This window comes from Pleurodeles waltl, chromosome 5 (genome assembly GCF_031143425.1).
Source record: "Pleurodeles waltl isolate 20211129_DDA chromosome 5, aPleWal1.hap1.20221129, whole genome shotgun sequence".
Taxonomy (NCBI): Eukaryota; Metazoa; Chordata; class Amphibia; order Caudata; family Salamandridae; genus Pleurodeles; species Pleurodeles waltl.
In genome coordinates, this window is record NC_090444.1 from 730,630,423 (window position 1) to 730,636,721 (window position 6,299).

Here is a 6,299-nt window from a genome sequence, read left to right on the forward strand (position 1 = left end):
GCTCAATGCATGCATTGCACCATTTTGTAAATCCAGTGCAGCAAAAATACTTTCCTAATGCCACATTAGTGTAAAGAAATGACGCTAATATGGCACAAAGAATTGCTAAGGGCTTGTAAACCTGCCCCAATGTTCTAGAGGCCTCTGGAGAGGTCAACATAGAAGAAAGCAGCAGTGAGAACAGAGCTTGTTTAGATTTCTGATGACAAAAGTAACCACAAGAAGCTATGGGATTATTATGGAGTTTCATTTCAGATGGGGAGCACAGCCCTCATTGGAGAGGATCTCAGAGGTAGCTTTCTAATTCAACCTGTTGGCATCTGAGTTGATGATGACCAGATCAGAGGATGAAAAAAGATAGCTTTGCCGTTCCAGGCTTGTATGTTCAAAAGTCACCAATTTAGTTCTAAGCAGGGTTCTTTATCTAGGAACATGTGGTCCAAATATATGAAGCACTGCGGAAAGAATTATACCTTCCAACATTGGATGCCTTTATAGTGGAGAAGTGCTTGTAAAATGGATAAAATAGAGATTGCTAAGAGACCATTGCGAAGGGGTAGTATTTGTGGTGAAAAGAAACAGTTTGACAGGTTGGATTCAACTCCCACTTAATGAAAGACAGCTTCTTGACAGCGAATTTCAGAGAACAAGAGGCAGTGTCCACAGTGAAGCCTTTGAAGTCTGTTGTTCGGGAAGCAATATAGGGGGAATTCTCAAAGCTTGTAAGAAGCCAAGATTGTGGATTAGTAGATAAGGCAGATGGTTAGACCCAGGTGTTTGGATAGAGGTACCAGAGACTAATATGTCTAAAGGATATTGTTCAGATAAATCAGATACCTCTTTCCTGCAGATGGGTGACTACCACACAAACTACATTGGTGAAGAATCAAAGGGCAAAGGACCGGACAAAACAGTGACAGCAAAACATTTGAGCCCATGTTTATGAAATGTTTGCGCCACCTTTGCATATTTCTTTTACGCAAAAGCGGCGCTAACTTAACTCCATATTTATATTTTGACACTGCACCCATCTACCGTCAAAATATCAGTTAGCATAATTTTTTGAGAGCACCAACCCACCTTGCATCGTATTGAAACAATGACATACAAGGTAGGCATTACCTTCCAAAGAATGACGCTAGCCCTCCAGTGCCATATTTATCTCCTGATGCAAAAACGACACACACTAAGGAGGCGGACCCAAAAAATGACCCTAAAGTCGATTAGCATCAAACTTTAACACCTGGTTAGACCAGGCGTTAAGGTGATGTTGGGCACAGTTCCATAGGGAAACACAATGCACACACCTTGGAGTTCACCACAGTGTCACTATTTTGGGCACATAGAGGCCCACCCCAACCCCCAGCTTCACCAAAACCCACACCACAGGGACACTACAAGCTGAGGGAGCCCTTCCTCTGTAGGTGTACGTGCATGTCTGTTGTGTGCCCCTGGAGGCCTCTTACATGAAGCCCCCTGGCTGGCACTGGTCCTTTTGGGGTTGTCCTGGGGACACTGGTCCCCTGTGTTGGACATTGTGGTTGTGGTACTGTATCCTGTCTATTCTTAGACAGACATCATTATTTGGCTGCTTGTGTGACCGAAAAATAATGCTAGGCTGACTAGTGGCAGAATTTGTGCTGCTAATCAGTCTAGCATCCTTTTTGGCCCACTAGCGCCATTTTTTGGAACACCATCCATCACCAGCTAGCATAATTTTCGATGGTGCTAACCATTCCTTAGTGGCATTGTGTGTCATTTTTTAAAATGTGGTGCAAGGATGGCACTAGGGAATGGCAGTAGCTTGTGTTGAAAGTTTTGATGCACAACTGCGCTAGTGCAGTTGTGCATCATTTTACATAAATATGGGTCTTGGTGTTTCCACTGACATTTTAGGAAGGATTAGTATTTTTGGCAGTCAGGAAGAGAAAAATAGACAACTTTTTATTTGAGTCTTACTTGTCAAGCTCCAGGAAGAAGGGAATTCCATAGGTGGTGAATCCTGAAATGCTGGTATGCCACCCAGTGGTTGAGTGAGTGAATGTTGATGTCTGGTTTGAGGCTTTTTTCCTTTTATGTGCTAAAAATATGGAGCTTACTAAACCATCTCAGAAAGGCACCAGAGAAATGGCACTTTTCTAAACTATCTTTGAGACTTTTTGGTCTGGGCAGATTCCTATGGAAGAAAGGGGATGGGGAGGTGAAACTGAACAGATAAGTCCAGGAATCTATGTAGTAACCACATAGGATTTGAGGAAGTCTGAAGTTATAACCTGTTATTTTGGAATGAACTGAGCAATACATTCCCCAGCTAGGACACTGAGGGGAAGAATACGAAAAAAAATGCTTGCTTACTTTGAGAGGGAAGAGGGCAACTTTAAATCATGAATCCTTGGCAAGACTTTGGCAGGTCAGGTTCTTTGGTAATAGAATGAACATGTAGGAAGGTAAAAGGCAAGGCCAAATTGGCAGCATATGGGATTCCAGGAGGAGAACTGACCTGGATTGTGGAAAACTCACATTACATTGAGCTACGTCTAGGGAGGTGAAGATGCAGAATATTTAGGGAGTTATTTGATGATTTGTCCCCCAACAGGAGATGATCAGTAGGGCCCATAGAGGCTCAGAAGACAGCTTGACTATTTTGATTCCATTTGGAACCGTATTGTTCAGCGTCTTTCTGTTGAAATCAAGGCATGATGATCTCTCATGAAAACAAGAGCATGCTGAGCCTGACTATAAAAGGTGTCCAAACCAATATCAGTGGGAGGTGCATAAGCCCTCTTGTGCACATCTAGAAGCTGGATGAGAGATCCTGAGGTGCTACAAACATGAGCCTCGCAGTACCTTATGGAGCGATTAACACCACATAGTGATCTTGGCTATAGTGCTGTAGAGAGGAGAGAAGATAGGGATCTAACTCAGGAGTGGAATAAAGTGTCCTCTCCATGGCAGGCTCAAGACATTAATAGCAAAGATTCCCCTGACAGATCTTTCAAGAATTGAGGTGAACCAATGGTGGACAAAGTCAGCCAAAGTGGAGAGGGTAGACAATCACAAGATTTGTTTGTCACAGATCAGACGTAACAAACATATTTTCTCTCAATAAAATCAATATAGTGGGTTTTGCAGGGTTAGATGCAATTTGGGGCATGGGATGTGGCACTTCAAGATCATATTGGGGGTTACCAAGATCATTGCTGTTATCATCATCTTTGCTGAAGAACTACATATAGGCTGATGATTCAACCTCCTAGTCATCTGTAACATCTTCATCATCTTTCATGAATTGAGCATCGGTGCAAGGAGGCTTAGTCACTTTCAGCAATGTAGCACCAATTTTTTTTAAAGATGGATGTCTGAATGTCCATGTGCCTTTCTGCCTGAGGATGGCTGTGTAACTGCATGGAATGATGTTTGGCTTTATGGTACTTCATGGAGGAAAACGTAAAGTGGGCTGTCGATGAGCACCGGAAAGGTAGGCAGAGGTCAATTTTGAGAGGACATATTTACCAAGGAAAAGTGAATTGGAATCATGAATCACCTGCTGTAGCTGACTACGAGACATGGGCAGTCAGGAGTCTGTTGCTAATATATACATACTTAGGCTGGGTAACAAGATATCTTGCAGTTGCTCATTAAAGGATTTGGGGCCATATGTACACACACATTTTTCCATAAGGACAGAATGGGTAAAACCCTTTGCTACATCTGGCCCTTGGTCTTTTACATATGTGACTGACCCTTTGATTTTTTTAAATATGTAAAAAGCAGCCCCCTTTCTTATTGTATAAGCACATGCCCTATTCCTAGCCTCTGTAATGTATACCCCATGCTGGTATAAACTGCATGTGAACCTTCTGGTATTTCTTTTTTCTTTTTTTTTTTTTTTAAGTTTCAAAAGTTTTATTAAGAATATATAAGGTGGTACATACAGCATATAAATAAACTGTTTAGCTTTCAAAACATTGTTTTCGTTCTTTTACCACAATTATTTCCATTGTGAGCATATATGCATGTACTGTCAGGCAAGTAAAAATTCCCAGTTGCATAGTTGAGTTTTGTACCCTTATTTTGAAGAAAAGAGGAAGACAGGTGGGTGGGTGGTAAGGGGAGGAGGAGCGAGGATAGGGTTGTGTGGGGGGGTTGATCTTGGTATAGGGGAGAGATGAAATAGTCATATGAAATGGGGGGTGGGAGAGAAGGGGGAGAAAGAGGAAGGGTAATCGCGGGGGGATGTAAGATGAAGAGACTCGGGGTAGGCAGGGGGTCTTTGTATCCTGAGACTAGCTTGTGCAGGCCGAAGAGTAAATCGTTCTGTACTTCTCCGTCTGTAGCAAGTTACTATCTAGGGGTAGATAGTATGTATGTTAGATATGGTGAGGTCGGTTAGAGAGTGTCTAAGTCTTATATGAGTTGATTTCTCCGTCCTTGTTTGTGTTAGGGAGTGACTTGTATTATTATGTTGGGTAGTTCAGGGTCTCGAGCATATGTCAAAATTAAAGGCCTGTGGGCTGATAGAGAGAGAGAAAAAAGAGAGAAAGGGGAGAGGAGAGCGTAGCTAGGGAGAGAGAGAAGGGACAGTAGGAGATTAAATATGTTTCCGGGGTCTAGGATTCTCAGAGGGTGATTGGTAATTGATATTCCCTAATCATTGATCATTGAACATTGGTCATCCGTTGGTCATCCACCAGCCGCTTCATGGTCTCATCAAGAATGGGCGCCAGACCTCCGCAAATAGTTCTGCTTGGTCCTGTAGGTTATAAATCACTCGTTCATGGGTAGCCGTTTGATACATGGCCGTCATCCATTCTATAGGTGTGGGGGCAATGCTAGATCTCCAGTGCCGGAGTATGCATATTTTGGCCGTGGCAAGCGCCGTGTGGATTAATCGTTTATGTGCCCGCGATAGGGAGGGATACGGGCGAATGTCATGTAGAATGATAAATGCTGGTTGGGTCGGTTTTGGTATCTGTATGAAGTCCGATAAGGCGAGGCGTACCGCGTCCCATAGGGACTGTACCGTTGGGCAGTGGCATAGAATATAGAGTTGGTCACAATAGGGCTCTGTGCATCTCCAAAAGTTCGAGTGCGGTATCAACCCTGCCCTGAAGAGTTTAACGGGGGTCCAGGACCACCCCTGAAGGATTTTAAATAGGCAAAATTTCAGGCGTGCTTCACGTACGCCCCTGTTGAGGGCTTCTAGTATGTCTGGCCATTCTTTGTCCGTGTAGGTTATCTCTAGTGTGTCCTGCCATTTTAAGCGTAGTCGTTCAAGTAGAGGCTGAGAGTAAAGGTGGTTAGTTAATTCGACATAGAGGCCAGCCATGACGCCTTTTTGTCGGCCCCATTTCTGAAGATAGGTGACGATGGGTGAGGTATTGAGCATCCACGGGGGGGTTCCTAATGTTCTCCGCATACAGTGTTTGAGCTGTAGATATCGCCACTCCTGGTTACTTTGGATAGCAAATTCTTCCTGGAGGGAGGCGAATGTGCGGAAGCTATCTCCATCTATTATGTGAGATATATTGTGGATACCTGCCTCGGACCATTGGGGCCATCTGAGAATATTCCCTCCTATTTTAATGCTTTTATTCCCTGCTATGGGAGCCTGAGTATGCAGGGAGGGGTGTACTCCTAGTAGTCGATGGGCTCTGCACCACGCTGTGTTTGTAGCCTTGAGGATGGGGTTAGCTAAGGGAACATGGTCGGCGTATGTTCCTCCCATCTCCGTATACTGCCCATATAGGAGTTTCTCTGTGATCACCCATTGCGGTGGGTCGGCTATATCCGGAAGTGTGTATATTAGCTGTGAGAGTTGTAGGGCCAGAGAGTATTGTTCTACCGAGGGTAGTCCTAATCCTCCGTAGGGCCGTCGTGCCAGTATTGTTGCAGGTTTCAGTCTTGGGCGTGAGGAGCCCCAGACAGCCCCAGACGAAGGCCCTTATGGATGCGTCTATTAGTCGGAGTGTGGAAAGAGGTATCTGTAGGGGGAGCATGCCTAGCACGTATGTGAAGCGTGGTAAGGTGACCATTCTGACCGCCTGTGTCCTGCCCCACATGGACAGGCCTAGTAGGGACCATTTGGCAAAGTCTTGTTTCATTTTAGATATAAGGGGGTCTATGTTGTCCCTGACCATATGTTCTAGACCTCGGTTAATGAACGTTCCTAAATATTTAAGGCGGGTCGGGGTCCATTTGAATTGGAGGCCATGTATCGCTGCCCTCGTCGTTATGCGGGATAATGGTAGTGCCTCGCTTTTATCCCAGTTTACCCGATATCCGGATAGAGATGCAAA